At 34.0% G+C, this 11,996-nt stretch overlaps 3 non-coding genes across 3 annotated transcripts; 2 read left to right on the top strand and 1 right to left on the bottom strand.

Moving 5' to 3' along the window:
* The first annotated feature begins 3,879 nt into the window (after positions 1-3,879).
* Trnad-guc lies at positions 3,880-3,951 on the top strand. Its single transcript has one exon. It is a non-coding gene; the product is annotated as a tRNA-Asp (tRNA).
* A 2,708-nt stretch (positions 3,952-6,659) lies between these two features.
* Positions 6,660-6,731, top strand: Trnad-guc. The gene has a single exon. It is a non-coding gene; the product is annotated as a tRNA-Asp (tRNA).
* Positions 6,732-7,543: 812 nt separating this feature from the next.
* Positions 7,544-7,615, bottom strand: Trnad-guc. Its single transcript has one exon. It is a non-coding gene; the product is annotated as a tRNA-Asp (tRNA).
* Positions 7,616-11,996: the final 4,381 nt, after the last annotated feature.

The following is an 11,996-nucleotide window of genomic DNA, read 5'->3' as shown; positions in this document are numbered from 1 at the left end:
AGAATTACATCACCATCAGTCTGCCTGGGTAATATTAATTTAATGTTTTCATTACCCTTCTCAATAATAAAAAAATAAATTTATACATTACGAAAAGAATTCGAAGGTATAGCTTTTAAATCGCAAAGCAGCTAGGCGGTTTAACTTTCTGTCATCATTAATTTTACATTCAATAGAACTTCTTCTATAGAGTACTTAAACCCTACACCGTTTTTATCAATACACGTGTATCCATACATATAAAATAACACGAAATGATTGTCTTTTTCATCATAAAAGTAAAAAAAGTAAAGTAACAGCCTATAAATTTCCCACGGCTGGGGTAAGGCCTCCTAACCCAGTAAGGAGAGGGTTTTGGGACATATTTCACCACACTGTTCCAATCCGGTTTGGTGGAATGCACATTAGCAGAATTTCTATGAAATTGGACACATGAAGGTTTTCATCACGATGTTTTCCTTCACCGCCGAGCACGAGATGAATTATAAACACAAATTAAGCACATATATATATAGTGGTGCTTGCCTGGGATTGAACCCGAAGTCGTCAGTTAAGATGTTCTAACCACTCATCCATCTCAGCTCTCGCCATCATCGCCGAGCGTAAACTATTAAAGCTAATAGATACTGATTTAAAATGAGTAAATAACTATTTGAGTATTTCTTTATATTCTACGCGTAAGTGAAGTAAGGATGGAAAGTGTGTATTTATATATTAGAAAATTACGAACGCCCAGTAATCTTTCAAGATAATCTGTAAATCTTATTGCACTTACTTACTTGCACGCGGGTAAAACCGGGGTTAACTGCTAGTATTTTATAAAGGTGTTAGTGTTTTGTTTAACTTACTTCCCCCTCTTATATGAATATGCCTGAATAACATAAATGATAGTATTGTTATATTTACTTTAAAGTCATTACTATTAGACTAAAAATGCTCGTCTGAACGAATATAGAATTGAGTGTGATGATGTAATTTGATTACTAGAAATTGGGTTTCAAGTGAATTCGTGCAAGTGATTGAATTTACGAGATGATAAGGTGACATTGGCTTAAAAATAAACTCGTACATATGTATGGAGATAGTGTACGTTTTATTTATTCAGCATTATGTTATACTAATATAAAATAATTGATAAGCATAATCTTTAAAACATGTAGCATCACTACATAGTATAAAACAAAGTCGCTTTCTCTGTCCCTATATTCCTATGTTTGCTTTAATCTTTAAAACTACCGAACGGATTTTGATGCGGTTTTATTTAATAAGTAGATATAGTGATTCGAGAAGAAGGTTTTTATATTTAATACATGGAAAATTTAGTAGAGAAACACTGATAATTTTAGAAGTTTGTACAGTGATGTCATATCATTTTATCCGTGCGAAGCGGGGTGGGTCGCTAGTTTAAAATAAAACAAGGAATAGAGAAAGTCGTCTATAAATTGCAACGGCTGATTGTAGGGTAATATTTGTACGGCTTTGAATCTTGAATGATAAATGTATGAGAAATGAAGGCGGATTGTTATATTTTCTTATAAAAGAGACATGTGGCTGGGTATTGGACCAACTCATAGTCGTCGTTACTGATGGACATTTGGTTCTGTAAGAATGTCTAGATGAGGCAGATACCCAGACAGGGTTACTCAAAGCTTGGCTAGCCAAGTTACCAGCAAATAAAAATGTATACTAAATGTAAAGGGTATTATGAATATAGATATATTCATAGTAATAGAGGTATAATTTATTGATTTGTACTCAATCTCAGGAAGTATTGATGTAAAGAATAAATAAAGTAGAAAGCTAAATTATTCCTGACAACTGTATGAAATAAAAATATTCATGTTATGTCAAGCATACAGACACTCAACGGATCGAAAAGCGTGCCTACGGTTGTGAACTTGACTTCGGCATTCGCATGAAGGCATCGCTCGGTTTGAGAGAGAACACTTACTGCTACGCATCAGCCGAGCGAGGTCACGGAACTGTTCTACCGTTCCTGGAGTGCTGAGTGTTATTATTCGTGTAATAAAGTGGAATTTTATATTGAATAAGTGTTCTTTTAATTGTTTTCACGATAATCCACTGTACTCCTATACGACGTCTCTATTATGACAAGAGATATGATGAATGATCTCCGACATATATATATTTTAATATATATTTTTCTTTATTAATAAATTATACCCGTGTTAAGATGGGACTTGTCGCTAGCTAGAAATAAAAAAAGGTTTACTCATATTGATATAACATATCAGCTGCGGTCTCATTTTAAAGAGACCAGCTTTTGGGTGCAGAAAATTAAAGTATATTCTTCATAGCAATTTACTTTATTGCTAAAATTTTACAAAGAATTTTTTTTTTAGAAAAGTCAATAGCCCGAAAATTAAATCAAAAGAAAACGTCTCGTAGTAATAATGTATGGTATATTCTATTCTAGCATATATATATATATATATATATATATATATATATATATATATATATATATATATATATATATATATATATATATATATATATATATATGTATAGTAAGTATTATAAAGTTAAATATATCAATTTTCAATTCTCATCCGTCTATGAAATACTCGAAGTTATCTCTGCAAATATTACAATATTTATCTTAAATAATGCAACGTAAGGGATACGTATGAAATGGGGAATGATTTACGCGACATCCCTGGAATTGAAAGTCGGTGTGCACGAATAATATGTAAATACTATGAATGCTGAGACAGCGTATCAAAGAACCTGAGCGAGCCGATCGAACGCCCGTACAAGATTTGAAGCAAGAAACTTTACTGATAAATATTCAGTTTCGAATTTTCTTTGATATAGAGATTGGCGATGTAAGAAATATTAACGAATCCTTACATCGCCAATGTGGCACCAACGTTGGAAGCAAAAATGTACTTGACATTGTGCTTGTCACATTGGATCATGCTTCAAACCAGAATACAATAATAAGTATTGCTGATAAGTGGTTGGTACCTACCCAGAGGGATTTGCGCAAACCCCTACTACCAAGCAGTAAATACATACATACCTACCCTACGAGGAACTTGCATAAACCCCTAACCAAACAATAAATAAATAATAATGATAGTATTCTTCTTAATAATTTTTGATATTTTTGATACTTTATCTTCTTTCTTTTTGTATACCTTATAAGGCTTTAGAATCGAAGTTTCTAGGTTCAATCTTAGTGTATCTTATTTAATGAGCAATTCATTTTATTCATTATAAAAAAACGTCTAGAATTTTCTATTCCCGAGCCTTGTCAAGAAATTAACACTCTTGTTCAGACGTTACCTCTAACCAGTCATGACAATACTGTCCTTTAAATGAGAATCAAAGAATAGAGAGGGACAGTCCGTCGTTTTCAACCGACTTCAAAACGGAGGAGGTTATCAATTCATTTGTATTTTTTTTTTGTCATTTTGTGTCATCAATGACACCAACTCCAAATATACCAATAACTATAACATATTACTGGACGTTACACAATCGTAAATCGATTTTTAAGTAGTCTAATATTTTTCACTACATTTTACTTAGGAGGATTCTAAATAATTCGCAATTATTTTTATTACTTTTTAGTTCATATTAATCTGTTTTGAAATAGTTTTATTTGAAGTTGGTTTTTCTCTTTTTCAAATCGTATTCGCCATTCGTACTTCACGTCTCTTTATTCATCAAACAGGTGTATAATATTTGTATCGCATATTTGAAACCATTTTTAAGCAGAAATATAAAATCCGCAATCTTATCGAAATTCATTAACTATCTGCAAAAATACTTGTACATCAAATTATAACAATGGAATGATCTAAAATGCAACAAAATAATTCAAGGCCAAATTAGCGCCTTGTAATCACATCCTCGGTAGTATAGTGGTAAGTATCCCCGCCTGTCACGCGGGAGACCGGGGTTCGATTCCCCGCCGGGGAGGATTTATTTTATTAAATAGCTTAAAAGAATAGCTATGAAAATTATATTTTTAGAATTAAATTTTATTGTTATTATTTATTACATATTTTTTAAAGGTAAGCACTCATAAAATACGTACCTTTAATAAATATATACGTATGTATATACATATGGGAAAGTAATATTTATTTCCAAAGAAATTGAAATTGGTTAGTGTTCAATAATGATCGCGTGGAATGGTGGCAAAAATCTAGCAGCATTTCCCCGGTGAATCGCAATTCCCATCCCCTGGACGAAAAAACCAGCTTTCCTGTTACCAGTGGAAGAAATAATCGAGGCGTTATTTTTTTTAATGAACCTTTCCGGTATAATTCTAAAATATCCAAGGCATTAGTTCCTGGGGAAGCGCTTGTAAAACGCATTTAATTCACCTCGAACGAGCCCAAAGATCAGCGCTCAAAACGATGTTGAATAAACCCTTTGACTATTCAACAACCAAGCTTTATCAGGAAAGCGAAGTTCTAACTGTAGGCCAACTATATATACTGAAAATTAACAACATTAAATGCTTAAATATATATATACAAATATGAAATAAAACTAGTTACTGTATAAATCTTGACCGCGTGGAATGGTGGCAAGAATGCTAGCAGCATTTCCCCGTTGAATCGCAATTCCGATCCTCTGGGCAAAAAACGAACCAGCCCTCCTGTCACCAGTGGAGGCAATGAGGCGAGGTGTTATACTTTTGATGAAGCTTTTTGCACCACTACTCCAAGGGCCAAGTGTTTCGACCGCAAATGGAACAAAAAAGTAATTAGATATAATACACGAATATTTAGTTATTTTTTTGGCTTCAGCTTTTTCCGCAGCGGCACCGGCTCTTAACATTGTTTCTCGGATATGAGATGGGGCCAACGTGTCAACACATGTAGCGTCCCACACAAGGGCCCGACCTCGTTCCCAGGGAACCAATGTTAATCCATCAGGTCTCTTACCATCATCACGACTAATTCCACGAGGCTCAGTAAGAGCAGGAACGTCGATGGTGGCAAGAGCCCTTTTTATTATGTCATTAAGAGAACCGTGGCGGAAAAGCCTACCTGAACTCCTTGGGCAAGAGAGACCATGTAAACCGAAAGAGTCTACCTCCTTTCCACACGGGCATCTGTGTTCAGAACACAGAGGTGTTCCCAGTCGGAGACCAATCGATATGCGAAAACATTCATTATCTAAAAGTGTCCCAATATTTTTAGAGGGTAATGAATTCAACCAGTGACTAGACTCTTTAGATGATAACGCTAGAAGCCTGGCACGGTCTTGAGCATTTGTTAAATTTTGTGTCAAACTGTGTAGTGTAGCGTGAACCAATGAAGAATCCCAAAGTTTTTGTTTTGTAACTTCCTTAGCGATATCATCATTAGGACACTTTACCTTCCAGGTCTCTATCGCCTCAGTAACATTTATGATTTTTAAAATTTTAAACTAAAAATTGCACTTAAAGTTCATCACTCAACTATATCTTCAAAAGACTACAAAATTTTACTCAAACGTCGGGACTATAGGCTCCCCTTGCCCAAAATTAAAACATCTTTTGCTAGACGCTTCAGTCCATTGTATAATGTTGTTTTTTTGTTAATAAACATTTTTTCATTTTTTTTTTTCATTTAACAGTAAATGGAATATTAAGACGATCAGGAATAAGATACGAATATTTTGATCCACATTTCGAGGTCAGTCAGCGTACAGCGATTGCCGGTTGCGAGAACTCTTCAAAACCTTAATGCTGCTACCATTATCTTTAGAGAGCACGGCTAGAGATGTTTGTTTCTTACATCAACACAAATACTCCGTCTTATCGATATCAATTATTCTGGATACTTGTTTGAAGAGTCTACGTACCTCTACAGATCCCACGTGGTGACTTGGAGACATGCTACAACAGCAACAACAACAACAGCCTGTAAATTCCAACAGCTGGGCTAAAGGCCTCCTCTCCCTTTGAGGAGAAGGTTTGGAACATATTCCACCACGCTGTTCCAATGCGGGTTGGTGGAATACACATTTCTATGAAATTTGTCACATGCAGGTTTCCTCACGATGTTTTCCTTCACCGCTGAGCACGAGATGAATTATAAAGACAAATTAAGCACATGAATCAGCAGTGCTTGCCTGGGTTTAACCCCGCAATCATCTGTCAAGATGCGCGCGTTCTTACCACTGGGCCATCTCGACTCGACATGCTAACTATTTGAAAATTAGTTGAATGGCAGATATCGCATAAAAGCCATTGGGAACAGCCCAACAGGACCCCAGGTAAACACGGGCAAGCGTCTTCTATACTAGACTGCTTCAGAGTATCAGGTTGATACTCAGGATCTTGGTTTTTGTGATTGTCATACCAAAGTGCCACAGGCCAAACGTCGCGTCTGGCACCATAACATTACAGACTGGGAAGATATGTGTTACTATGTGTTACTTTATGTCAGTCTCTTGGAAGGAACCTTGCTTCAAATAAAATGTCCAACATCTACTGCTGCTACTTTGGCTAGTGAGATCCTGTACGGGATAGGATACTTCATTCCTAACTCAGATCTCATTAATAGTGGTACGTGTAACCGTAATCACTAGTTAATTTATCACCTAAAAATATCTGACAACAAATTGTAAGAAAAGTTTGATTAATACAATAAAATAATTCAAGCCTAAATTAACGTGTAACAATCACATCCTCGGTAGTATAGTGGTAAGTATCCCCGCCTGTCACGCGGGAGACCGGGGTTCGATTCCCCGCCGGGGAGGATTCGTTTTGTTCAAAATTATGAAAATGCACATCGATTTACATTTTTGGAAGTCAATTTTATTTATTTATATAAAAATTATTTTAAATTTACAGTATGATAAAAATGTGTAACATGCCATAGTAGTGTATTTATATATGTGTGTATTAATGAACGTGCCCCATTTTGATAAAAAAAAATATTTCAAGTCAAAATATCAAATCTAAACATTATTACTTATATAAGGTAGTATAAGCATTAAAATATTTTAGTTTTTGAAATAGACATAGTAGTAGTAAATATTATATAAAAAGAATATTGTAAGTGGTCATTATTAATAATTGTTATGCATATTATCTAGACTACGATAGCACGGACTGAAACCTCAGTGGTTGTTTTTGTAGATTGTTTATATGATAAATAAAAAATAAAAAACCATGTAATACATGAATGTTTATATACATCTACATACAAACAAAAACATATGTATCAGATTACCGAAAATATGACGTACTCAGAGTTTAGCGGGCAATGGGGTCTGTGCAGGTTTTGAAGTTCTTAATGTATTATATGTGTATTCACGAAAATTAATGTCTTATGAGTTATGTTAATACATTTCATTATTTACAAGAAATGTAATTCGTTTAATTCTCATAAATAATTCAGTTTGAAGTATAAATTATATTAATATATATAATATGTATCTTTCGGTAATGTAATAAAAATACTTAATTACTGTATTCATGGGACTTTTATATAATTAAATAAAAGAGACTACCACGCCTTTAAAATAATTAATTAAGTAGTTTATTACAAGCAACTAAAATAAAACCCTCCCCGGCGGGGAATCGAACCCCGGTCTCCCGCGTGACAGGCGGGGATACTTACCACTATACTACCGAGGATGTGCCTGTGGAAGTAAATTTAGGCGTTAAATATTGTATTCTATTTTGTAATGATTCAGTCGATCACACTTTTTTATGCCATAGGTGGCACACGAGCAGGAGACTCACCTGATGGAAAATGATCACCACCGCTCATGGACATCTTCAACACCAGGGTGCTTACAGGTGTGTTGCCGGCCTTTAAGGAAGGAGTACGCAATTTTTTTTAAGGTTCCCATGTCGTATCGGTTCGGAAAAACCGCCGGCGAAAGCTGGTTCCACAAACTTAAATTTATAATAATTATATATGTACCTACTGGATTTGTTTCTGGCTACATTCATTCCATTCATTCAATCCCTTTAGTACTTACACGAATCAGTAAAATATTTTGATAATTTATTTAATAAAAGTAAACTCTATTTTTCATCTAATAATTTAATAAGATTTGCTTGCTAATATTGTATCATGTAATAATTTCTATAATACTCCATATAAATAATTGTATTATTTCAAAACTTTTCATATATATCCGAACGAACACTATTATTACCAACACACAACATAATTTATATGTAACCCTCCCTTAGATTGCTTAGAAGTTAATGCAGTAGCTTTGTATAAGACTATATTTCCCGCCGGTTGCCTATCACAATATGACACCGAGTATTTTTAATTAAAATGTTGTCTTCTATATTACAAAGAGCTTAAGTCTGCGAGCTTGGACGTAGGAGGCAATCTCCGAAGCTACTTATCCAATTTCAAAAATTCTTTTACTAATATTTAGAAGGAAGCTTCAAGTTTGACAAAGGCCTTAATTTATACCGTTAAAATAAAAAGGGTTTTTCGTAAAGACAATATATTTTTCAAGTTGTTAACAAGTTATCTTTTACCGTTTTTTTGCTTCGCTGGGAATATGTAATTGCGCGTTTACCCGACATTAGTATATTACTACGTCTTATGTTAGGTGGATATTAAAATATAATGTTAAAGAAGAAAAATAAAAACTTATTTAAAGATATATAGCCGATAAGAGCCGATGGCCCAGTGGTTAGAATGCTGCACGCATTCTAACCACTGGGCCATCGACATCTTAACCGGTGATTTCGAGTTCAAACCCAGGCAAGCAACACTTTATATAAGTGCTTAATTTGTGTTTATAATTCATCTCGTGCTCGGCGGTAAAGGAAAACATCGTGAGGAAACCTGCATGTGACTAATTTCATAGAAATTCTGCCACATGTGCATTCCACCAACCCGCATTGGAACAGCGTGGTGGAATATGTTCCAAGCCCTCTCCTTAACGGGAGAGGAGGCCATTAGCCCAGCAGTGGAAAATTTACAGGCTGTTACTTTTAAAGATATATCGCATAATATCTAGAATTTGTAAGACGTAAAGTAAGCCCAATGAAAGATAACATCAGTGTCATAAAGCTGAACACGAGAGCCAATGGAAGAAAATACACAGGGGAGTAGGCATACACGGCAGAAACTGGCAATAGCTCAGATTAATACATGTCAGGTAGAAGAAAAAGAAGAGATAAAATATATGTGGGAATTTAAAAACCGAATAAAATGCTCTAGAATTATAACACACTAGCTGTGCCCGAGACCTTGTGCGCGTTTGAATTTAACAAAAAAAAATATTATTTTAGCCTAAGTTACTCCCTATTATATACGAGTAAGTAATATGTCAGTAAAAGTGCTTTCAAAATCGGTCCAGCAGTTCCAGAGATTAGCCAGAACAAACAGACAGACAGACAGACCGACACAAATTGTAAAAGATGTTATTTTGGTAATATGTACCGTGTATAATATACATATGCATTCAGACAGCAAGCGGATACTCCAATTTTATTATATGTATAGATTAAAATTGAAAAAAAGCACATACGACTGATCGTGATAAACGAAATACACTATAATAATTAAAACATTCAAAGGCCATACGCCTCAAAAAAGCGTATCAATGTACATCGGTCTTCGACATTTCACGATTGAAATACGATGTCAGTTCTTAAAAGCGTTGCAGATACGAATGAAATTGGCGTAAATTTACGAGTAAATAAGTTTAGAAGAGCTGTATTCTACGAGCGGGAATGAATCAGCAATTACAACCTACCAGACGGGTTTCGTACTGGAATAAATATTTCGTAATCGTTATCTTGATGCTGCGCTAAAAATGCAGAACACTCTGAACATCAGCCCCTATAAAAGAAACACGACAGTAAAGAGCGGAATGAATATTGTAATACACACTTCGTGATATCACATACAGGAATACCTAAGCGAGTATATTGTACAAGAGAATTTATAACCTCTCTGTATAATTAGAATTATATTATACATAATTCATACGACATTGTAAATGTTATGAAACGGATTCCTTTAGAAGTTACATATATAATAAGATTAAAAAATGCAATGTACATTTATTTTTATAGACAAAATTGAAATAGACGTAATCGAGACGAGTACGCAATCGCTGAGTGGAGAAAAAAAATTCTTATTTCAAGGCGGGTTGAAATCCGGGCGAAAATTAAAGACTTCTCATGTGATTAAATTTATGTTTTCTAATTTTATGACTTTAAGTTGCATTGTAGTCTCTACTAAATAGTTATATATTATTTATTAAATACTAGCGATCCCACCGGGTTTGTACGTCTAAAACTGTCAATGTTTCTCTACTTTGTTGTGCATTTATTATATATATTGAATATTAGATCACGATAACACTAAAAAAAACTCACTCTGTATCACAATCCGTTGGGTAAATTTAAAGATCTAAGCATGTATGAGGGCAGACAGCGCTAAACGATTTTGTTGTATACTGTGTAATGAAGATAAACACAATAAACTAAGTGTATTTAATTTATATTTAAATATCATACAAAATAAAAGCAACATGCTATACACTGCGAACTAAGTATATGACCTTATATGAAACTTGTTAGTATCGATAGAATTTAAACCAATCATTGAAAATAATTTGAATATTTTAATATTTAATTTTTTTTTTTATTATGGCATTACACTCTTAAAGCAAAAGTACGTACTTGTAATTAGAACGAATGCTTTAATTTGGGTGAAAGTTTTTAATTCAATATACCTATATGCAAATGTGAAAGGTTAGGTGGCTTCGTTTGCATTGCATTATAATTGAAATTCGGAATAATTGGGCGTCTAGTCAAACACATTTGCATCTGAAAGTAAATCGATTCCGCATACAAAGACCGCAAACATTCAACAAAATAAAGAAATGAATAACTTTGTATACACATACGGGGAAACTGATTCTCCATTTAAAAGAATTTCGGGGAAGGAAAGCCTTCATGAAAATTAATCATGATTATTGTACATGTGTGGTAGTTATTTAGGTAGAAATCTGTAAAACCAATCCTTTCTGAAGACAAAGTATTAAAAGATTCCATTAACAGGTATTTAAATCTAATCAAAATACATTTAACGTATTTTATTCAAGTAAACTTCAAAGGAAGCGTTTCTGAATCGTCAATAGGTACTTAAGACAACCACCGTTTCGGAAAGCAGCCACCAGCGAGAAGAAACGGCAAGAAACTCGAATAGTTGCTTTTTCCAAATAAATACATTTACAATGCTCTTATTATTTACATTTAGTGTTCGATCAGTACGTATGATGGAACCCAAGCTTAAATCCAGGCGTATTGTTCTAAAATATTTTTTAGTGTATAAGATTTATTGATTAATTTAGTCTGAATATATTTTTTTAAATATTTTAAAAAGTTAAATTATATTTCTTCGTATCTCATGCGTTACCCATAATCGTTACATGTTTCGTACAGTCGTCGTACAGTCGTCGTACAGTTTTTTTTCATAAATAATAAAAAAAAAATTTAAATTAATATGTTAAGGACCAGTGGAAACCATCAAGGCCCGACAGTTTTTTTTGACAATATGCACTAAGGAAAAGTAAACAGAAGTCTAAGCAATACTTTAAAATTATACTATAATACTTACTTTTTTGTTTATATACATTTCGTCATCAATACATTGTTGCATTTCAATATACAACCTTCAATAAATTTTTGTCTATTTCTTTTTCAACAATAAAAACAACAGCCTGTAAATTCCCACTGCTGGGCTAAAGGCCTCCTCTCCGTTTGAGGAGAAGGTTTTTGGAACATATTCCACCACGCTGTTCCAATGCGGGTTGGTGGAATACACATGTGGCAGAATTTTTATGAAATTTGTCACATGCAGGTTTCCTCACGATGTTTTCCTTCACCGCCGAGTACGAGATGAATTATAAAGACAAATTAAGCACATGAATCAGCGGTGCTTGCCTGGGTTTGAACCCGCAATCATCGGTTATGCATGCGTTCTAACCACTGGGCCATCTCGACTATTTCTTTTTCATCTTACTTT

Source organism: Vanessa cardui, chromosome 11 (genome assembly GCF_905220365.1).
Source record: "Vanessa cardui chromosome 11, ilVanCard2.1, whole genome shotgun sequence".
NCBI classification, from domain to species: Eukaryota; Metazoa; Arthropoda; class Insecta; order Lepidoptera; family Nymphalidae; genus Vanessa; species Vanessa cardui.
Note: the sequence above shows the minus strand (reverse complement) of the source record. Positions and strands in the feature narration are given on the sequence as shown.